At 40.9% G+C, this 24,843-nt stretch overlaps 1 protein-coding gene across 5 annotated transcripts in view; it reads left to right on the forward strand.

The window, feature by feature from the left end:
* Window positions 1–24,843, forward strand: part of disp (RND transporter family member dispatched) — a 753,128-nt gene that overhangs the window by 74,420 nt on the left and 653,865 nt on the right. The gene's annotated exons all lie outside the window — the stretch shown is intronic.

The following is a 24,843-nucleotide window of genomic DNA, read 5'->3' on the forward strand; positions in this document are numbered from 1 at the left end:
CATCAGCGTGGTAAAACGTTCAGTGCCACAAGACACTGTCCTGGCACCTCTGCTGTTTCTCATCCTCATAGCATTGATAAAAACACCCGTCACACTTTCGTATCATCATTTGCAAATGACACTAAAATAAGCATGAAAGTCACTACGGTAGAGGACACAGAAAATTACAAGACATAAGCAGTGTTTTCCAGTGGGCAGTGGAGAACAACGTGACGTTCAGTGGTGATAAGTTCTAACTGCTTAGGCATGAAAAGAACGAAGAACTCAAAAAGAACAATATATACAAAACTCAAGAGGGTCACCAAATAGAACGAAAGGAACACGTAATGGACCTGGGAATAATTATGTCAGCTGACCTTTCTTTTAAAGACCATGACAAGACAAATATCACGACAGCCAGGAAGACGACGGGTTGGGTATTGAGAACTTTCAAAACAAGGGAAATAATGCCGATGGTGACACTTCAAATCGCTAGTGCTCTCTCATTTAGAATATTGCTCAGTGCTGACGGCCCAGTTCAAAGCAGGAGAATTATCAGAGCTGGAACAAATACAGAGATCGTTTACGGCTCACATTGAGCCTGTAAAGCATCTAAATTATTGGAAACGCCTTCAAGTCTTGAACATGTACTCTCTGGAGCGGAGGAGAGAGAGATGCATGATAATATACACCTGGATAGTACTCGAGGGCTTGGTCTCAAATCTGCACACTGCCATAACAACATACTGGAGTTAGAGATATGGGAGGAAGTGTAAAATAGACCCAGTGAGGAGCAGGGGTGCGGTGGGGACAATTAGGGAACACTGTATCAACATCCGGTGTCCCAGACTATTCAACATCTTACCAGAAGATAGAAACACGGCTGGAACAAGTGTAGAAGCCTTCAAGGGGAAATTGGACAAGTATCTTCACCAGGTGCCAGATCAACCAGGCTGTGATGGATATGTAGGGCAGCGGGCCTCCAGCCCGGTGCTTGCCTGGTTGACCAGGCAAGCATCAGACGAGCCTGGCCCATGGCCGGGCTCTGAGAGCAGTTAAATTCTGGAAACTCTTCAAAGGTATATCAAAGGTATAAAGGTAAGGTAGTATCTTTCCTGGAGCTTGTTGACCTGCAGTCCTTCAAGACATGATTCTAGACATTCCTGGACACTAGCTGTTAATCTGTTTCTCTTAATTATTCTGGCCAAATATGTAATAGACAACGAAACTTTTCTCATAACAAATAAGCATTTTTTTATAATTTTAAGAGACGAGTCTGTCAGGGTATCAAGGATTGATGAATAAGAGACAAGCGTAACAGTTGGGTACCTTTATTGTCGAAACGTTTCGCTTGTGCTCCAGGCTTCTTCAGTCATGTACAGGCGATAATAATATTAAGAAACTGTAGAAAAGGTAGAATGGTGATTTATGTCTTAACCTTTATAAAAGGTGATCATCCCTGAGGGACTGATCATCTCAAAATAACCTCTCTTCTACTGTTTCCAGTCTTATTATGGTGCATATTCGACTGTGCAGGCGAAACTTTTCGGCAATAAAAATACGTAGGTGTTGCACGTGTCTGACTCTTAAATTGTCGGAATTGTATAGTGTTTATAATATGGTAGTTACCATCTGTTAGAGACGCTTGTTTAATATATACTTGGCCTTGTACACACCCAGTTGTGGTTGCAGGGGTCGAGTCATAGCTCCTGGCCCTGCCTCTTCACCCTGCCGCTACTGGGTCACTCTCCCTGCACCATGAGCTTTATCATACCTCTTCTTAAAGCTATGAATGGATGCTGTCTCCACTACATCGCTTCCCAAACTATTCCACTTCCTGACTACTCTGTGACTGAAGAAATACTTCCTAACATCTCTGATTCATCTGAGTCTTCGACTCGGATGAATCAGAGATGTCCCATCTCTGGAACATTCTGTCTCTGTCCACCTTGTCAGTTCCTCTCAGTATTTTATATGTCGTTATCATGCCCTCCCTCTCTCTCCTGTCCTCCAGTGTCGTCAGGTCGATTTCCTTTAACCTCTCCTCGTTGGACATACCCCTTAGCTCTGGGACTAGCCTTGTTGCGTGTGTGTGTGTACACTCACCTGTTTGTGGTTGCAGGGGTCGATTCATAGCTCCTGGCCCCACCTCTTCGCTGGTCATTAGTGGGTCCACTCTCCCTACTATAAGAGCTTTATCGTACCTCTTCTTAAAGCTATGTGTGGATCCTTCCTCCATTACATTACTCTCCAGATTGTTTCACTTCCTGCAGTTTCATGATTGTGTGTGTGTGTGTTGTGGTTGCAGGGGTCGAATCATAGCTCCTGGCCCCGCCTCTTCACTGATTGCTACTGGGTCCTTTCTCTCCCTGCTCCATGAGCTTTATCAAACCTCGTCTTAAAACTATGTATGGTTCCCGCCTCCACTACGTCACTTTCTAGGCTATTCCACTGCCTGACAACTCTATGACTGAAGAAATACTTCTTAACATCCCTTTGACTCATCTGAGTCTTCAGCTTCCTATTGTGACCTCTTATTTCTGTGTCCCATATCTGGAATATCCTGTGTCTGTCCACCTTGTCTATTCCGCGCAGTATTTTATATGTCCTCCAGTGTCGTCAGGCCAATTTCCCTTAACATTTCTTCGTAGGACAGTCCCCTTAGCTCTGGGACTATTCTTGTTGCAAACCTTTGCACTTTCTCTAATTTCTTGACGTGCTTGACCAGGTGTGGATTCCAAACTGGTGCTGCATACTCCAGCATGGGCCTGACGTAAATGGTGTGTGTGTGTGTGTGTGTGTGTGTGTACTCACCTAGTTGTACTCACCTAGTTGAGGTTGCGGGGGTCGAGTCCGAGCTCCTGGCCCCGCCTCTTCACTGATCGCTACTAGGTCACTCTCCGTGAGCCGTGAGCTTTATCATACCTCTGCTTAAAGCTATGTATGGATCCTGCCTCCACTACATCGCTTCCCAAACTATTCCACTTACTGACTACTCTGTGGCTGAAGAAATACTTCCTAACATCCCTGTGATTCATCTGTGTCTTCAGCTTCCAACTGTGTCCCCTTGTTACTGTGTCCAATCTCTGGAACATCCTGTCTTTGTCCACCTTGTCAATTACTCTCAGTATTTTGTATGTCGTTATCATGTCCCCCCTATCTCTCCTGTCCTCCAGTGTCGTCAGGTTGATTTCCCTTAACCTCTCCTCGTAGGACATACCTCTTAGCTCTGGGACTAGTCTTGTTGCAAACCTTTGCACTTTCTCTAGTTTCTTCACGTGCTTGGCTAGGTGTGGGTTCCAAACTGGTGCCGCATACTCCAATATGGGCCTAACGTACACGGTGTACAGGGTCCTGAATGATTCCTTATTAAGATGTCGGAATGCTGTTCTGAGGTTTGCTAGGCGCCCATATGCTGCAGCAGTTATTTGGTTGATGTGCGCTTCAGGAGATGTGCCTGGTGTTATACTCACCCCAAGATCTTTTTCCTTGAATGAGGTTTGTAGTCTCTGACCCCCTAGACTGTACTCCGTCTGCGGCCTTCTTTGCCCTTCCCCAATCTTCATGACTTTGCACTTGGTGGGATTGAACTCCAGGAGCCAATTGCTGGACCAGGTCTGCAGCCTGTCCAGATCCCTTTGTAGTTCTGCCTGGTCTTCGATCGAGTGAATTCTTCTCATCAACTTCACGTCATCTGCAAACAGGGACACCTCAGAGTCTATTCCTTCCATCATGTCGTTCACAAATACCAGAAACAGCACTGGTCCTAGGACTGACCCCTGCGGGACCCCGCTGGTCACAGGTGCCCACTCTGACACCTCGCCACGTACCATGACTCGCTGCTGTCTTCCTGACAAGTATTCCCTGATCCATTGTAGTGCCTTCCCTGTTATCCCTGCTTGGTCCTCCAGTTTTTGCACCAATCTCTTGTGTGGAACTGTGTCAAACGCCTTCTTGCAGTCCAAGAAAATGCAATCCACCCACCCCTCTCTCTCTTGTCTTACTGCTGTCACCATGTCATAGAACTCCAGTAGGTTTGTGACACAGGATTTCCCGTCCCTGAAACCATGTTGGCTGCTGTTGATGAGATCATTCCTTTCTAGGTGTTCCACCACTCTTCTCCTGATAATCTTCTCCATGATTTTGCATACTATACATGTCAGTGACACTGGTCTGTAGTTTAATGCTTCATGTCTGTCTCCTTTTTTAAAGATTGGGACTACATTTGCTGTCTTCCCTGCCTCAGGCAATCTCCCTGTTTCGATAGATGTATTGAATATTGTTGTTAGGGGTACACATAGCACCTCTGCTCCTTCTCTCAATACCCATGGGGAGATGTTATCTGGCCCCATTGCCTTTGAGGTATCTAGCTCACTCAGAAGCCTCTTCACTTCTTCCTCGGTTGTGTGCACTGTGTCCAGCACTTGGTGGTGTGCCCCACCTCTCCGTCTTTCTGGAGTCCCTTCTGTCTCCTCTGTGAACACTTCTTTGAATCTCTTGTTGAGTTCCTCACATACTTCACGGTCATTTCTTGTTGTCTCTCCTCCTTCCTTCCTTAGCCTGATTACCTGGTCCTTGACTGTTGTTTTCCTCCTGATGTGGCTGTACAACAGTTTCGGGTCAGATTTGGCTTTCGCTGCTATGTCATTTTCATATTGTCTTTGGGCCTCCCTTCTTATCTGTGCATATTCGTTTCTGGCTCTACGACTGTTCTCCTTATTCTCCTGGGTCCTTTGCCTTCTATATTTCTTCCATTCCCTAGCACACTTGGTTTTTGCCTCCCTGCACCTTTGGGTAAACCATGGGCTCATCCTGGCTTTTTCATTATTCCTGTTACCCTTGGGTACAAACCTCTCCTCAGCCTCCCTGCATTTTGTTGCTACATATTCCATCATCTCATTAACTGGCTTCCCTGCCAGTTCTCTGTCCCACTGAACCCCGTTCAGGTAGTTCCTCATTCCTGTGTAGTCCCCTTTCTTGTAGTTTGGCTTCATTCGTCCTGGCCTTCCTGCTTCTCCCTCCACTTGTAGCTCTACTGTGTATTCGAAGCTTAAAACCACATGGTCACTGGCCCCAAGGGGTCTTTCATATGTGATGTCCTCGATATCTGCACTACTCAAGGTGAATACTAAGTCCAGCCTTGCTGGTTCATCCTCTCTTCTCTCTCTTGTAGTGTCCCTTACGTGTTGGCACATGAAGTTTTCCAGTGTGTGTGTGTGTGTGTGTGTGTGTGTGTGTGTGTGTGTGTGTGTGTGTGTGTGTGTGTGTGTGTGTGTGTGTGTGTGTGTGTGTGTGATCGATAGATCTAGGTTTGGTTGACTGCTCCAGGGGTCGGCATCTTATTCACTTTATACCCATGAGTTTTGCTTAATGACCTGGCTCCTGGGTGACCAGGCAGTCAACACTGAAGTCTGGCCCCCGGATTGGCTTCCAGAGTAGAGTAACTCTGGAAACTGGTCAGAGGTGTGCTACAGGGTTGGAATATTAGTGGACTTAGCGCTCGCTGACGTCACAGCTAAACGAAACAATCAGTTTCTATTATTCGTGAGTGACGTCAGGGCAGGGGAGGGTGAACCAGCGCAGGTTATTCTCTCCTCAGCTTGTATATACCTGGATTACCTGAAATCACTGACTGATTAGGGGAACTGCTGGCTGTATATGGTGTGTGTGTGTGTGTGTGTGTGTGTGTGTGTGTGTGTGTGTGTGTGTGTGTGTGTGTGTGTGCGTGCGTGCATGCGTGCGCGCACGCGCCCGCACTTCTCTGGCTGTATGTTGTATCTGACTGTGAGCTGTATCTCGCTTCTTGTATGTCCGTGGCTGTATGTTATATCTCTCTGGCTATATATCTCCTTGGCTATATATTGTATATCCCTGGCTGTATATTGTATCTCCCTAGCTATATGCTCTATCTTTCTCTAACTGTATGTTTTATCTCCCTGGATGTATGTTGTAGGTCTGTGAATGTATTGTATCTTTTTTCTGCATGTTGTATCGTTTTCTTTGTATATTGTATCGTTTTCTTTGTATATTGTATCATTAGATCAGTGGTAAACAATACCTACAAGTTGATGAATAGTAACGTGTGCATCACCAGGACATCTTTACTCGTGATTCTATATTAGATTGATAGCACAGTAGACCATCACTCTGATATCTCCATGAGGATGGAGACTGATATACTAACCCGTCCTCTTAACCACAAACTTTATGGTACTGTTGTAAAACACTGAAATGGATGACTGTGTCATGTGTTGCTGTAGCCACGCACACTGGCTACCAGTTTCCTGTTCGCGCCAGTCTTTTTTTTTTTTAATCACCTTTTATATTATATCTATAGTTTTTCCTTGGTGGTATGTTATAATTTTTTATGGATAAAAGACAACTTAACCTAACTTAGAAATGTGTTGCAAACCGTATATGAAGAAGTAACTTAATTGTTTACAGGACTGGTTAGTGATACTGGAGTTAGAGGAGAGGTACAGCAGTTAAAGGATATTATGTATATTATACTTCTGATCTAATAATGCTTATCTGACAAAGCAACACCAACGAAAATTGGTGCAGTGAATATCTCATACAATTCCATTGGTAAATCTCTGGTCCTCCTTATGTGCCTGACCTTCTACTGGTGGATCCAGCCCTCATGTAGCGATGTCTTCAGCTGCTGCACCTTCCTCTGGCTCCAGTAAATAAATCTTCCTCCTCGTGCGTCTGCGTTAAACTGATGGGTCCTGCTTCGTAAGCGAAATATCTAATAGTAAAGATGCCCAGGTGTTGCATATGTGATTTATTAATGTATGTTGTATCTCCTTGGATGTGTGTTGTATTTCATTGGGTGTATGTTGTATCTCCCTGCTTGTATGTTGTATGTCCGTAGGTCTGTGTTGTATCTGTTTCACTCTTCACTCCCGGCTGGGAAAGGCTTTGAAATGTAAGGTTTGTCCAAGGAATAAGGTCACTGATGTAATTATACTCAACTCTAGCTTGATTAACTGATAACAAATGCAGTAATGATTTTTTTTTTCACAACTGTTCTAATAAATGTATAACACTCTCGAAGATGGGTTAGGTAGAAAAGTTTGGCAGTCGAAAATGTGGTTTTAATGCCTGGATTTGGCGCTAAACTCATTTACACAAGAGCTGTAATACACTTGTGATTTCATGCGTAACAGTCGCCAATTAGTGCTGTATATAACCAAGTTCCAGACCTACCAGGCTGTGGGGAATATGTGGGCCAGCGGGCCGTCGGCATCAACAGCCTGGTTAACCAGCCAAGCGCCAGACTAGCCTGGTCCAGAGCCACGCTGCGGAAGTAGAAGAACTCTCGAAACTGGTCACGGGTAGGTCACAGTGTCTAAATAGTGTGACTTATTGCCCATGGCTTGGATCATTTATGGATATTGTTATGACTGCGACTAATTGATATAATTTTTTGTTTATGTTGTGATTACATGTGTAACATGATGGCAACTTAGTCACGTAGCTGCAGTTTGCATTAAGCGTAGTGAGGTGTTAAGTTTATTGAACATAAGTAATGATGGCAGTGAGTTATTAATGTTTGCAAATTATGTTAATAGAGTTGAATAATCACAGTTATAGTGCTTTGTAAATTGTACAACTCGTCTCAACTCTCTTGCTTATGTATTTTCCATAATGGCGGTTAACTTTGTAAATATTGGTTAATCAAGGTTAACTCATTCTAGATTAGCTGATATTTGATTTTGGTCTCTTGATGCAGAAAATGATACAATGTACCGTGAAAGACTAGTTGGGGAGGAAGTGAAGAAGAGAGAATAACTGGTGGTGTAGCCTGGCAGGCATGATGTTACCTTCATCAAGATAATGATAGCACCAGTGAGGCAGCTATCACCTTCCTAGCTCCAGCAAGCACTGGCTGCAGAGGTACTGGACTATTTATGCTGATCACAATCCAGACCTTGAAACTAGACGCTGGTAATTTATGTAAAGAATAAAAGTCACATTATGATGACGTTTCGGTCCTGGGTGAATCGAAGCATTATCGTAAAGTTCCTCTCCTAAGTCGGGTTTCCGGTGAAAAGTTTGGATAATTTGTAATTTTGATCGGGTATATGCATTTACAGTTATATGATTGTTGACCAGCCACGTGACAGATTTAGCATGAGCTTTGTACTCTGTAGATGAATGGTTCAGAGAACCGACATGTTGTTATATGATTGTTGACCAGCCACGTGACAGATTTAGCATGAGCTTTGTACTCTCTGCCTTAATATGTTACGGGGCTTTATCATTTTTTTTTTTACTTTATATTAATTTTCAGTGCTGAAGCAGATTATTATGTTGCAGCATTGTAAGGTTTGCTGTACTCCCCATACCACTCTGATCAAGTGTCGGGTGATCTCTTCGTCAGTGACGTTGTGTAGTGAAGCAGCTGAAGGCTGTTAAGGTTCCTTGGTTTCCCTCCAAAATCCTTGCAGATGTCTCTGTCATGCGTATGGATTATGTAGTAGTCGCTTGTGACATTCAGTGTGTCCTTCATGGCAGCTGGATAAGGTAGAATGTCCTCAATTTACGCTTTTGGTTATTGTGATTATATGTTTAGCGCCGAACGTATGTGGGTCATAGAGCACAAGGTTTGTTGTGGACATCATTCTCAGTCCGCTAATAGCGAAACATATTATTCTTGCAGTCGGGCGCTTCTCTTTACGTCTTTGTAAAAGGTTATTCCAGAGAAACTGTTGTATATTTCACGTGCATGATGTATGCAACTGGAGTGCCGTCACACTCAGGTCTTCTGGCACATTTGTTACAAGACGGAGCCCTGGGTGGAATCTCGACCATACCGTGGTATATAGTTTCTTCAGACGGTTGTTATTGTTATCTTACTAGGGGAAATCATACATCGATTTTTTGCCATAAAATACCATGAAGTCTTTTTTGCTGCTTGTTATGTCTTCTTGGCTTCTGATTCTTGTTAGTGTGTTGTAACAAGTGGGGCGACAAAGTGGCCAAGTCTGTATTGTTTCAACACCTAATTGGGTGTAACGACACGGTGGGCAAAACAAGCTTTTGTAGGGACTGTTTTGCTCTGCACAGAGAAATTTAATCCTAATATAAGCTTGTTCTGCATATTGTCTCTCTATACCAAAACTCACCCTCGTAACTCATAAAAATATGTGTGGCTTTTTTCACAAACAAATGTTTCCAGCAATTTTTTTGGTTAAGTTAGGTTAGGTTGTCCTGTCCATAAAAAAAGTAATCGATTATAATACACAACGACGGGAAAAATTATAAAAATAAAATAGACGTGGTAGGAAAAAGAGAGATTTAGACGGCTTAAGGTTCCTTCATCAGTCCTCCATTTGACTGTCTTTTACAACAGTTAAATGATGCGTGTGATTAAGAGGACTGGCTGCGTGCCCATAACTGTCAGCATTACGTCTCTTCATCCAGATTTTAACTGGTTTCTCTTTCTCCTTTAGATACTTTCATCTGGGTATAGAGGCTCTGGTGTTTTATATCTTGGCAGCATTACTGGGATACTACTGGTTGCCCCACCAGATACCGGGAGGTAACACGGAAGGTTTGAATGTCAGTGAGTATTTCCAGATAAGAATATTGGCGGATATCTTTTGCTTATTATAGGATAAACCACATTCTACATACACTTTATCAATTGTTGACATGCGGTCAGCTTCCTCGTGATGATTGTGGAGCTCTCCAGACTGCTGGAGTATACCTGGAGGATGTTCTCGGGGTCAACGTCTCTGGCCCGATCCGTGACCAGGTCTCACGGTGAATCAGGGCCTGATCAACCAGGCTGTTACTGTCAGCCGCACGCAATCCAACGTTCGAACAATAGCCCGGCTGGTCAAGTACTGTTTTGTTACTATTATTGATGATTGAAAACAACGTTAAGATTCAACCAGAACGTTGGTTTTATTGTGTATGCACTAAATCCATTTTTTCCGTGGTTCTTCGTTTTTGTTTGATCGCCAAAATATACACTTCTCTTTTGGCATGTGTGAACATGTTAGACAGGAGTGACTGAAGGCTAGTTTTTTTTATTTGATTTTCTGTTAGTATGTGAGCAGGGTAGCTTTTATAAAGGGATTCAAGAAAACTGGTTAACCCGACTTGAGTTCTGGAGGTACGAACAACAGTACTTGCAATCTGAAGGAGAGATGGGGATGTTACTGTTTTGAGGATCATCTGAACAGTGAAGTCAGCGCTTTTGGCAAGACAGTGATTGAATGAATGACTGTGAAAGTGTTTTCCTCTTTGGTTACTCTACCTCGGTGTGTTCAAAAATCAACTGAGGTGTGACTATATGGTTATTAAGTTACCTTCCTGGAGAGTGGCGCTCACGAGGCCACCTTCCTACCATCACTTTTAATTGTATTTCTTCTATTTTTACTCATTCTGTATTTAGCTTTTGCCATAAAGGAATTCAGTTTATTTTAATTTTTTTTTTTTTTTGGGGGGGGGGGAGATCTCATTTTATTTATTCAGGAGCGCAAGAAAACACAGACTGCAGATTACAAATTAGCAATTAAAAATGTAAAACATTAATTCAGAGAGAAAGGTAAGTTAGGAAATAGTAAATCTGTATAGTGTTATAATAAGGTTGAAAAAGATGAAACATTTATGGTAAGGAAGGTGGAAATAAAAGAGTAGAGACGGTGGTGGTCAGGATTAGTTCAGTTTAGCTGTACATGTGGCAGTGGATGTAGCAACTCCAGGAGACGACACACATTGTAAAGTCTGTGTGGAGAGGATCAACACTCAGGAATATATATACCTGGGGTTTACCTGGAGGGTATTCCGGGGATCAGCGCCCCCGCGGCCCGGTCCACGACCAGGCCTCCTGGTGGATCAGGGACTGATCAACCAGGCTGTTAATGCTGGTCACACGTAGTCCAACTTACGAACCACAGTCCGGCTGATCCGGCTCTGACTTTAAGTATCTGTCCAGTTTCCTCTGGAAGACAGGGAGGGACCTATTGGCAATTCCTCTAATACATGGTGGAGGCTGATTATATATATATATATATATATATATATATATATATATATATATATATATATATATATAGCTTCTTTCAACACACCTGCCGTATCCCACCGAGGCAGGGTGGCCCGAAAGTAAGTAATATATACAGGAGAAGGGGTTACTAGCCCCTTGCTCCCGGCATTTTAGTCGCCTCTTACGACACACGTGGCTTACGGAGGAAGAATTCTGTTCCACTTCCCCATGGAGATAGGAAATACACAAGAACAAGAACTAGTAAAATAAACAGAAGAAAACCCAGAGGAGTGTGTATATATGATTGTACATGCATGTTTAGTGTGACCTAAGTGTCAGTAGAAGTCTGAAATCTTGCATGTTTATGAGATAGAAAAAGGACACGAGCAATGCTACCATCACGTAAAACAATTACAGGCTTTCGTTTTACACTCTGCAGGACTATAGTATCTTCCTAGGCGGTTGCTGTCTACCAACCTACTACCTAGGATATATCTATATATATATATATATATATATATATATATATATATATCTATATATATATATATATATATATATATATATATAAACCATGGGCTTTGTTGAGTTATAGTTCTAAACCTTTCATGTTGCAATTAGCACATCAGGAGCTTGCAGTTTTGGATAGGAGGAGGTCCAAGAAGATACCGGAAGTGCCTTTGCTGGAATGAAGCAAAGAGGTTGGAGGCAGGAGGCAGGAAGTGCCTCCCAGGCATACCAATACCCATAATTGGAAACATTGAATATTATAGCAATAGAAGACATCCAACCCACAAGCACTGATATTGTAGTAAGAAAAACACTCCTTTTAACTCTTGTTGTTTCATGGTTGGAATGGTAAGAGTATGAGCACACATTGGTGGCCTTCTATGAGACAAGAGTTAAAAGGAGTGTTTTTCTATGTTTCTGAGAGCTTACCAAGTGTGCCCAGAGTTCCTCAATGAAGGAATTAGGAAACTATTTGACATTGCCATGAAATGGCAGTACTCTAAGGAGTTTGTTGTATCAGCATTGTTGGCAGCTAGGAAAACTTAACATAAAGCTAATCCTAGGATAACACCTCAGATCAAGAATGTGCTGGTTCTCCCTTACAGTGAGAAGTAGCTTTTAAGAATTCACAGACTGTTAGAAGCATTCTGATAAAGACTTCTCCTCAACAGTGTGTTGGTGTTGACAGAATTTGTTTCAGTGGTTGCAACTTATCTTGTGTGGTACACACTGGCAAACCTCTAGATGGTAGGATATCACAACACTCTCATTTGATATGCACTGCACAGAAACTGAATGCGATTTTCAGCCACAATAGAGCCTGCAATAACTCGGCAAATTGGTCAGGAGCAAGATTCATTATCCCCTGTTCCTCTTGGCCTGAATGGAAAATTGTAAACTTGGCAATTATAAAATGTGATAAGCGTTCATTATACAGTAACACTGGCAGGTTCAAATTATATTTTTTTAGTAGAGTTATTTGTACATAGCCAAAATTTGGATTCTTATACGAATGCGTTGCATTGTCTTACGTGTAGTTCCACAATAAGGAACTAGGGGCTGTATTTCCTGCTTGTTTTCTAATGGTTAGACCAAAATTTGCCTCAGAATCTTTTGGGATAGATAAACTATGGTGGTTTCCTTGGGATAAATTACAGATGTCTTCCTTGAAGTGGAACCGTTTTCTAGAGATTTATTTATCTGTTTATTTTTTTTTATTTATGTCTTTGCAAACAGTACATTGAGATTTTGTATTTACAATAATGGGTTGCAGTGCAAAGAGAGCCTCTATTATGCCTAGGCATTATGGGCCGACTTAACATTATTGGCTTACAGACTACTTAACACAAAGAATTATGTCATAGTTGTACAGTAGAATATTAATTATATCATAGTTATACAGTAGATTATTAATTATAAGTGAATCTAATTTATATAAGACAAAAGATATATTCATATATTCAAAAATGCTTTTTGTGAAAACAATGATTCAATTATATTCCTGTCAACAATGGATAAAAGGTTCAAAGTAATTGTTGAAATTATGATGTGGGAGTACATAAGTGAGTAAGTGTGTACTGAGTATTTAGCATTTAGTCTAGGGTGATTAAGTGGCTTTTGAGAAGAGGCTTAAATTGATTTTCAGACCGGGTTACTTTAGTATCTTCTGGTAATGAATTCCATATTTTGGGACCCTTTATGTGCATATCACAGTGTGATATGGACACGAGGTACATCAAAAAGAGATCTGTGTCTTGTGTTATGGTCATGGGTCCTGCTAAGGTTGGTGAGGAGAAGTTTGAGTGGAGGGTTTATATTTGCGTGTATTGTTATGTGTATATAGTAGGCACATTAATAAGTATGGATGTTCTTAATGGTGAGCAGATTCAGACTTTTGAAAATTGGTGGAGTATGCTGGCGGGAGTGGGAATTTGTTATCATTTTGACTGCTGCCTTTTGCTGGGTTATTAGTGGTCTTAGGTGATTGAATGTTGTTGATCCCCATGCACAAATTCGATAGGTGAGATAAGGGTATATGAGTGAATGGTACAGTGCCAGGAGAACTGATTATGGAACGTAGTACTGTATCTTTGATAGTATGCCTACAGTCTTAGATTTTCTTGGTGATTTGTTGTATGTGTGTCCAGAACTTAAGGCTACTGTCAAGGTGGATACCTAGGAATTTTCCCTCTGTAAGTCTTGTGACTGATGATCCGTTTAGCGTTATGTTAATTGGATCATTTGCAGCTTTGTTTCCAAACTGAAGGAAATAGGTTTTATCAGTATTCAGGGTAAGTTTATTAGTCATCATCCAGGCAGATATTTTCTGCAATTCGGCATTGACAGTGTTTGCTAGTATGACTGGGTTTGGGTGGGAGAAGACGTATGTAGTGTCTTTTGCAAATAATATGGGTTTGAGTAGCTGTGATGCATTCGGTAGATCATTGATGTAGATAAGAAAGAGGAGTGGTCCTAAGACAGTTACCAGATCTATCTGTATATGGTATGTAAAGTGATTTATATCGTATCCAGCATCTGCCTCAGAAGCTTGTGGGCTGTCTCCTTTTGGATAAATTACAGATGTCTCCCTTTAAATGAGTTCCTTTAAATGGACCCGTTTTCTAGAGGTGCAGAAACTCCTAATCTAATTGCCAGTGATATCTATATTTGGTATGTAAAGTCATTTATATCACAGTGTAGTCTGACCGAATTTTTGATAATTGCCATATAACGTTCGTTAGGTTACTACTACATTGTTAGTGCTTGTGGGCTGGCTGTCTTCTAAAGCTATGATACTCAGCCTTTCTGGCTATGGGTACTGGTATGCCTCGGTGCACTTCCTGCCTCCTGCCTCATTCCAGCAAAAGCACTTCCTGTGATCGTATTTACTTAGACCTCCTCCTCTTTTCTACAACATTGCAAGCACTTGATGTGTTGATTGCAACACAAAAAGCCGAGCTACCATTCAACTCCCCCTGTGGTTGGTTTGCGTTTTTTGCGTAATGTATGTGTGTGTTGTTTACTTACCTAATTGTGGTTACATGGGTCGATTCATAGCTCCTGGCTTCGCCTCTGCACTGGTCGCTACTAGGTCCACTCTCTCCCTGCTCCACGAGCTTTATCGTAGCTCTTCTTAAAGCTGTGTATTGTACCTGTCACTACTACCTCACTTTCCAGACTGTTCCACTTCCTGACAGCTCTATGACTGCAGAAATACTTCCTAACATCCTTGTGGCTTATCTGCGTCTTCATCTTCCAGTTGTGTCTCCTTGTTGCTGTGTCCCATCTCTGGAACACCCTGTCTCTGTCCACCTAGTCGATGCCTCTCAGTATTTTATATGTCGTTATCATGTCCTCCCTGTCCCTCCTGTCCTCCAGTGTCGTAAGGTCGAGTGTGCGTTTGTGTGCGTGCGTGTATATATATATATATATATATATATATATATATATATATATATATATATATATATATATATATATATATATATATATATATATATATATATATGTGTCGTGCCGAATAGGCAGAACTTGTGATCTTGGCTTAAATAGCAACGCTCATCTTGCCATATAGGACAAGCGAAAATTTGTGTATGCAATAATTTTGCCAAAATCATTCTGAACCTAACGAAAAAAAATATATTTCACTGTGTTTGTTTAGTATTAAATTATTGTAAACAAATCTAAAATATTTAGTTGGGTTAGGCTAAAATAAATTGTTCTTGTTATAATAAGGTTAGGTAAGTTTTCTAAGATTCTTTTGGAGCAAAATTAAAAAAAAATACATTAACATTAATAAAAAATATATCTTTAAACGTATAAGAGAAAATTTTAGAAAGGACTTAATTTTAAATGAGTTCTTGCTAATTGACCAGTTTTACATATTCGGCACGACAAGTACAACGAAAACCTGTAACTGTTTTACATGATGGTAGGATTGCTGGTGTCTTTTGTCTGTCTCATAAACATGCAAGATTTCAGGTATGTCTTGCTACTTCTACTTGCGCTTAGGTCACACTACACATACATGTTCAAGCATATATATATACACACCCCTCTGGGTATTCTTATATTTTCTTTCTAGTTCTTGTTTATTTCCTCTTATCTCCATGGGGAAGTGTAACAGAATTCTTCCTCCGTAAGCCATGCGTGTTGTAAGAGGCGACTAAAATGCCGGGAGCAAGGGGCTAGTAACCCCTTCTCCCGTATAAATTACTAAATTTAAAAGAGAAACTAATTGACCAGTTTTACATATTCGGCACGACATATATATATATATATATATATATATATATATATATATATATATATATATATATATATATATATATATATATATGCGCCGAATAGGTAAAACTGGTCAATTAGCAAGAACTCATTTAAAATTAAGTCCTTTCTAAAATTTTCTCTTATGCGTTTAAAGATATATATTTTTTAAATAATTTTGTTTTAAAAGAACCTTAGAAAACTTACCTAACCTTATTATAACAAGTTCAATTTAATTTAGCCTAATCCAACTAAATATAGTTTTGATAAGTTTACAATAATTTAATAATATACTAACACAATGAAATATTTTTTTTTCGTTTGGTTCAGAATGGTTTTGCTGCGAAATTATTGCATACACAAGTTTTCTCTTGCCTTATTCGGCAAGAAGAGGGTTGCTATTTAAGCCAAAATCGCAAGTTTTACCTATTTGGCATGACATATATATATATAATGTATATATAATGCATGCACGCTGGCAGGATTGTTAGTCTGTTCTTTTTCTTTGTGCCATAAACACTTTAGATGGGAAGTATATATTGCAAATCTTTACGTTTATTAAGTATTCAGTAAGACACATGTGCAACATCTGGGTATGTTTATTGTAGACGTTTCGCCATCCAGTGGCTTTATCAATACACATTCTAGGACATAACTTGAAGACAGTAGAACTATGTACATAGTTCTACTGTCTTCAAGTTATGTCCTAGAATTTGTATTGATAAAGCCACTGGATGGCGAAACGTCTACAATAAAGATACCCAGATGTTGCACATGTGTCTTACTTTCATCACGTTTATTAAGTATTCAGTTTTTGTGTGTGTGTGTGTGTGTGTGTGTGTGTGTGTTTCTTAGTAGTTGTTATTCTTTGTGGCTTCCTTTCTAATTTAGAAAGTCTGGTCTGAGAGTGGGCCTCGTGGGCGGTGATCCCTGGAAAAATTAAGAGCTGTAATATATAGAATGTGGTGGTGACAGGAATGTGGTTCGTGGGAAGGAAAACTTGTAGGTGGGAATAGAGTCAGAATTAGCGAGTGCTCTCTAGTTGCAAAGTATGCTTCCATTTGTTAATTTACTTGACACTGATCGTAATATGTTGACACCACCTCTCGTGACTATGACGTTGGTAACCCTTCATTACTTTGCAGGCGCATGCAAGACCGGCCCTTGATGCTGAAGAGCACAGCTCGCACCACTGTCTTCCTCTTAATCTCTTTTCCAGGTTTTCTCTTATACTCTCTTTACCGGGAACCCGGCTCCTTCCTTTTATACTGGGATCCCATCATATATATACACCCCTCTTCTGAGAGTGCGGCGGCATGATAGCTCTATACCGGCCCCTCATTGTTTTGGTGGCTGTGTTGTATTGGCTAATCCTTGGCCTTGTAACTTGGTGCAGAAAGGTCATTATCCAATAGGCGAGTTTGGTGTATATATACGCCTCCAGGTTTCCCCATCCGTCTTCCGAGAATTTGATGCTGAATCGGCTTCCCTAGTGTTGAGGAATACTCTAGCCTCGTAATTTTGGTGCATATTGTACACCATAATAATGAGAGTCATTTGGAGACGAATGTAAACTGAGTGTTTCCTCATATTTTGTAAAATGCAAGAATCGAAAATTATGTACACTGAAGCCGCGAATCACGAAAATCTGGTTTTCATTGAAAACATTATGAAGCATTAAGGACAGTGTGTTGAGTTACGAATTCTTAATATGATGGAAATAACTGCTTGCTGATTGAACTGGTAGTCTTTGTTGAGAAATGGGATTATAATTCCTCGTAGAACCATGGTGGCAATTGTTACCCCGTTACGATGATTGTCCGAAGGGCTGGATCACAGTTATGTCTGAATGGATCCTTGGGTCATCGCTCCCGCGGCCCGGTCTCGGGCCAGGCTTTCTAAATTACAAAATAAATAGTATTAGTGTAAGAGCTGTTAAGAAAAGTACAGGAGGGTAAAGATAAGTGTGGTTTAGAAAGACATGTAAGCAAATACAGATTTATTAGAAAACGTTTCGGTCCTAGGACATTGATCACTTCTAACATACAGAGGTAGAAATACATTATATATAGGCGGAGAGTGAGGTGTGAGTGACGCATGGTGACCTGAAGAATGTCATGTTGGGATGAGGACGGGTAGACGATGAGATAATGTGACTTCTGTGTTGTTGGGTTGGTGGTGCTTAGCCTGCTTGAGTATCATGTATGCTAATGTTTTAGAAATTTTGTGGTTTCCAGTGTTGCGTTCTGTTGTGTCGGTGACGGCGATTAGTGAGGCTTCTAGGCACCGTCGGCGTCTGAGGTCTGGCTCGGTGAGAACGAGTTGTGCCTCATCCCAGTTCATCAAATGCCCCGTGGAGTCTCTGTGAAGGACACAAGCGTACCTTAAATCGTCTCTGTTACAGGCACTTCGATGCTCGTTCAGGAGGACCGCAAGATCTCTGCCTGTCTCGCCTACATATTTCTTGGGACAAAATCCACAGGGGATGGTGTAGACGCCTGTTGTGGAAGTAAGAGGTGTGGGGCTGCGTTTCGTAGTGAGATCTTTGATAGATGATGTGTTTGTGGTGGAAACATTGATGTTACTCTTAGCAAGTGCCCGGCGAGTATTTGTGGCAACATCACCACATGGGAGCACTGTGAACTGCTTAGAGGGCTGTTCTATGGACGGTTTGTTGAGGATAGCTTGTGCCTTGAGTCTGCAATCTCGGATGAAGAAAGGTGGAAACTGAAGACGTGTAAAGGCTTGTGTTATGTAAATACATTCTTCTTCAAGAAAACAAGGGCTGGAGATGCGAAGAGCTCTTAAGAAGAAGCCAGTGAGGACTCTTCTTTTAGTGCGGGTGTCTTGGTGTAAATAGAAGTGTATAAGATCGTCCTTGTTGGTAGATTTTCTATACACTTTGAAGAGAAGTTTGTCACTGTCGGGAGATCTGCACAGTAGAACGTCGAGGAAAGGAAGTTTGCCATCCTTCTGCAGTTCAAGTGTAATCTTTAATGATGGTTCGGCTGCATTGATCTTGTTGAGAAGGGCATGAATATTGAGACGTCTCGGATAGAAAACCAATATATCATCAACGTATCTTAGCCAGGTAACGGTATTGGGAATGAGGCTGCTGAATTTCTCTGTCTCTAGGTTTTCCATGAAGAGGTTGGCAAGCACAGCACTGAGCGGGCTGCCCATTGCCATCCCAAAGCACTGTTTGTAACAGTTGTCCTGATACTTGAAGAAATTGAAATTAACACAAAGATCCACTAAACTGATGAAATCTAAGAGAGGTAAAGGGAGGTCGTTTTCTAATAAATATGTCAGTTTGCTTACTTGTCTTTATAAACCAACTTGTTGGTATTTATTACCAAGGTTTATACCAAAGATAAGTGTACACTGAATGTAAGTAGAGAGAACAACCTGCAGTTTTACCAGAGTGCAAAACATTTAAGGGATTTCCGTTTTATTCACGTATGTCAGAGGGATAGTAGCTCTCTAACAGTGACGGAACATTTTTCCTAATTTTTTCATCCAAATGTTCAACTCTGGTGTATTGTAACTAGGTAAAGGTTCAGGCAGTCATTGCCATGTGCAGGTGTCCTAGGGCCAGTTTTATGTAGACTATTTTTGGATTTAGTTCACGTGTGTTAACCTGAAAAAAGCCTTTTCTGATTGGCTTCAAACTTTCAACACTGGTGTATTCTGCTTGCAAAAAAAAAAAAAAAAAAAAAAGCTGTTGGACTGTAGGTGCCAGTTTGCCAATGTTATTAAAAAAAAGAAACAATATTGCTGTGTAGTGTAGCTAGATATGTAGGTGTACAGTGTAGCCAGGAGCGTAGGTGTATAGTGTTACAAGGTGTTGGGGTGCATTGTGTAGCGAGGTGTGTGGGTGTATTGTATAGTGAAGTGTGTAGGTGATACAGTGTAGTGAGGTGTGTAGGTGAATGAGTGGTTCTGGTAACAATGCCATTAACAAGGTGTCACACACACTAGGTGGTGCCATTAGCAACGTGAGGTTCACCAGAGAGCTTCAAGGGTATCATCCACAATACGCGCACCACTAATAATGCCCAATTTACCATACCATTTATCACTGGATGAGGCAGCAACCCTACATGCTGGGAGGTAGCTACTCTGAAGGCTACACATAAATATTAACTTAATGCAATTATATTAGCTTTTATAATGCAATTAAATATTTATATTAGCTTTTATAATACAGTTAAATATTGGCGGAAAAACAAGAGTGTTACTATGACAAAACGTTTGTTTTCATAACAAGATTAGAGAGTCTTGAGTTATTCCCAACGACAATCTGGTAATCCCAACGCACAGACTCGACTAGACATCACTGTGAGCACATACGTGCTCGCATCAGGGGTGACATGTCCAGTGGTACTGGGCACCTGATGTTTGAAGCATCGGTGGCCGAGTGTAGTAATGCGTCAAGGAATTTTTGGGGGCTTCCCGGGAGATGTCTTAAAATATCGGGAACTCGATTCCCAGCCAGTCACAGTATTGTTATTTGCTTAAAACCATTCGTTCGTGGATGCATTAATACACACACACACACACACACACACACTCACACACACACACACACACACACACTCACACACACACACACACACACACATTTATTCTAGGTAGTAGGTTGGTAGACAGCAACTGCCCAGGGAGGTACTACGTCCTGCCAAGTAAGTTTAAAACGAAAGCCCGTAATTGTTTTACATGATGGTAGGATTGTTCGTGTCTTTTTTCTGTCTCATAAATATGCAAGATTTCAGGTACGTCTTGCTACTTCTACTTACACTTAGATCACACTAAACATGCATGTACAAGCATATATATACACACTCCTATGAGTTTTCTTCTATTTTCTTACTAGTTCTTGTTGTTCGTGATCTGAGGATACTCGTGACAGTGGTATGCTCAAGGATTAACTTCGGCCTTCTCATGTTTGAATACCTGCCTCCAGAAGCAGTCTATATAGCAGTGAAACAACGAAACAAGTGGTTTTGAATCATTTACCAAACTATGGCAGGCCAGGGTTCGACCACACGACACATTGTATATGTCACCTTATCACACACTCAGAAGAGCTAGGTGTTGTTTGTGATCCAAGGACAATGGCAGTGGTATGCTCAAGGATTAATTTCAGCCTCCTGTTTGAATACCCGCCTCCACAAGCAGTCTATATAGCAATGACAAAACGTGCTGAAGATAGTAAGGAGACAGAAAAAAACACATCAGTAGGGCATGTAGCAACGAAAAACCAAGGTAAACAGAAATTAAATCTATGCAAATTCTGTACCTTAGGTATCTGCGGGCATGGAATATCTGGAAAAGTGGATGGGACGTGCAACTTTGACCACCCCAGAAAATGCCGTGCCCATATGACAACAGGAGAATGCAACCTTTCTTCCTGTAAGTTTTTCCACCCTGAAATGTGTTGTTCTTCAGTTCAGGAAAGAGAATGCTATAACTTATATTGTTAGGCACACCACCCAAAGGGAACAAGAAGATACAAAATATCCAGACCATGGGAAAGCGTGGGTAGCCACAACCACTCCAGAGAGAGAGGTTTTTTAGCACCAGGAAGGAAAAGGAGAGGGCAGGAAGTGACAGAAATCGTACACCAACTCATATTGCTTCTTGAATGGAATCACACTCAGTGGCCTCCACTCCAAAACAGCAAATAATGCCAGGAAAAAAAGACCCCCATACATCATCAATACAACATTCATCTTTGCGAATATACAGGGTCTACAGCCAGCAATGAGCAACAAAATGCCTTTCATCTGTGGACTGCTTACAAAGTCAAACACAGTGTTTACAGTTCTCACAGAGACCCACATAAAGGATCACTTTGACAATGAAATGTGGTTCCCGGGCTATAACGTATGCAGATGTGACAGTGAACAGGTAAAAGGGGGAGGGGGTTGACGTGTATGTCACAGAGTCACTGATATGCTCAGAATTAGTAAACACCTCAAATGATGTTGTTGATGTTTTGGCAGTAAAGATCAAAATCCAAAACGTGGTCATTGTGGTTGTATACAAGCCTCTGTATCCAACTTACCAATAATTTCAAGAACAGCTAAAGTCAGTACCTGACCAGCCAGGCTGTGGTTCATACGTCGGTTTATGTGCGGCCAGCAGTAACAGTCTGGTTGATTAGGCCCTGATCCACCATGAGGTCTGGTCACAGACCGGGCTGCGTGGGCATTGATCCCAGAAACCCTCTCCAGGTATTCTCCAGGTCTTGGTTGTCGACCGACAGTGCTCTGATCACGTGATCACCAGAGTAGGCCACAACTGGGTCTCAGTCAGTATAGCGAATGATAACGTGCTTGATGTAAATATCCCTTGAGCTCTTGCTGTTCATCTTGTGAAGGTAATGAAACCAAAAGTATGAAATTTGATGGAAAATTTAAGAAATTACGCTATCGCGAAGTTAGCGGTCTCGGCGATATTTACGCATCGGTATTTCGGCCACTTCCATTATTCCAGTCGACCAAACTCATAGCTATTTCGCTAGAACTCCTTTTACTCTGTCAATTGAATACAAGAAACTTCCCATTTACCTATTTCAGCTACCCAGTAAAGTAATCTGGAATTACTAATTAGGCCAGTCACACAAAATTCAAGAAAGGCCACTAAAATAACATTTTATCTATTCTCATTACCTTTGTACTTGGTCACGATTGTGACCAGATGTAGTTCATTACCTTTGTAACTTGCTCAGCTATCAAAACTTTGGAGTCCAGTCCCTGGACCAATTATGTACCTCTGTAATATTTTGACTACCGCCCACAGGATGGGTATGGGGTGCATAATAAACATATTAAACTAACATTAGCCATGTCTCCAGGCTCCTATTATAATACGCTTGCGTTTCATGTTGAATTTTTATTCACTCAAAAAAAAAAAAAAAAAAAACAGAAGATTTACTGTTATTCATACTACTAAATAATTGTATAAATAATATCAGCACATTCGTGAATGCATATTAGACCCACCAGTTGACGTATTGGACCCGTGACATGATAACTCTTGAACATCGGCAAAAATCGAACATTTTCGCTACTTTGAGCTCAATTTCAAGCTACTTTTATTCTTTAAACCATTGAAAATCATCTCTACTTCTGTAACATATTTTCCATTCTATCAAATGAGACCAAGAAAACGAGAATATACCCATTAATACCATACGAAAATACACCAGAAAGTCGCTGTTTTAAAGCAAAAACACCGTCGCAGTTTTTTTTTCTCATGCACTGTTTGCTGCAGGATTTTTTTTATATTCTGCACACTGACCATGCAGACCCATTCCCTCACATGTAGGTCTACCAGCTTTCTCCTGCAAGATTTGATGCTGCTTCAGTTTTGCCATTAGCTCTTCTCTGACAGGTAAGAGACAGTTAAATTTTCATTTACTGTACAGTATTTCAGTTTAGTTTTCATTTGGTATTCATTTTTACAATTTCACTGAGCTGTATAATTTTATACATTGTTTTATGTAGTAGTACATTATTAATAAATTATTATTTTGTCATATTTGGTCCGGAATTGATTAATTCTATTTACATTATTCTCTAAGGTAAAAACTGGTTTGGTTGTCGACCATTTTGGTTGTCGAACCGACATCTGGAACAAATTAAGTTCGACAACCAAAGTTCATATATATATATATATATATATATATATATATATATATATATATATACAGTAGTCCCTCGATTATCGACGGTAATCCGTTCCTGGAAGCCGGTCGATTATCGAAATGGTCGATTTACGAATCAATTTTCCCCATAAGAAATAATGTAAATTCAATTAATCCATTCCTGACACCCAGAAGTATTAAAACAAAAAAAATTTTTACATGAAATATTCATGTAGTACATAAACAATACAATGGGAAATGATGAATGAAACATTAACAGCATAACACTTACCTTTATTGGAGATTCTTCTTAGTGTATGGGAGACTGGAGGAGGAGGAGAGAGTGGATTGTTTATAGTTTGGAAGGGGAATCCCCTTCCAGCAACACCTCAGGTACCATTTGCTTTTCTGGGGTTGCTTCTTTTCTCTGTTTCTTAATGCCACTAGGACCAGCTTGAGAGTCACTGGAGTCCTGTCTCGCAAAATAACTGTGGAGAGAGCTCTGTTTCTGGCGTCTCTTTAAAACTTCCCTAAAATGGGCCAAGACTCTGTCACTGTACATGTTGCCGATATGGCTTGCAACATCCTTCTCTGGGTGATGTTTCTCCATAAATCTTTCCATCTTACCCCACATAGTAAAAATCTCCTTAATTTCTGAAGAAGGCACCTTCTTCCATCTCTCTTCCTCCTCCTCTGCACTAGCATTAGCACAGAACATTAGCGTCAGCCTGTCTTTCATAGGCTTGTGTCCTGGCATTGACTTTTCCTCTTGTGTAATGAAGGTCCTCTTTGGCATTTTCTTCCAGAAGAGGCCTGTTTCGTCACAATTGAACACTTGTTCAGGTTTCAGTCCTTCAGCCTCTATGTACTCCTGGAATTCATGCACATATTTTTCAGCCGCCTTGTGGTCCGAACTGGCTGCCTCACCATGCCTTACCACACTGTGTATGCCAGTACGCTTCTTAAATCTCTCAAACCAGCCTTTGCTGGCCTTAAAATCACTCACTTCACCACTATTTGCAGGCAATTTATTTACCAAATCTTCATGCAACTGCCTAGCCTTTTCACAAATAATCGAGGTCATAAGACTGTCTCCTGCTAATTGTTTCTCATTTATCCACACCAATAATAACTTCTCAACCTCTTCCAGTACTGGTGATCTCATTTTTGTCAGCATATTTACCCCCTTTGCAACAACAGCGTCCTTGATTTCCTTTCTCATGGCTATGATGGAAGATATGGTTGAATGATTTTTGTTATACATCCTCGCCAGTTCGCCCACACGTACGCCACTATCATATTGTTCAATGATGTTTTTCTTAAATTCAATGGTATTTCTCACCTTCTTTACCAAAGGTTTGGCACTAGAAGCTTTCTTTGGAGCCATGGTAGCTTATTTAGCACTTAAATAACTTGCAAGCACTAAAAT

The sequence above is a fragment of the Cherax quadricarinatus genome, chromosome 52 (assembly GCF_038502225.1).
Source record: "Cherax quadricarinatus isolate ZL_2023a chromosome 52, ASM3850222v1, whole genome shotgun sequence".
NCBI lineage: Eukaryota > Metazoa > Arthropoda > Malacostraca > Decapoda > Parastacidae > Cherax > Cherax quadricarinatus.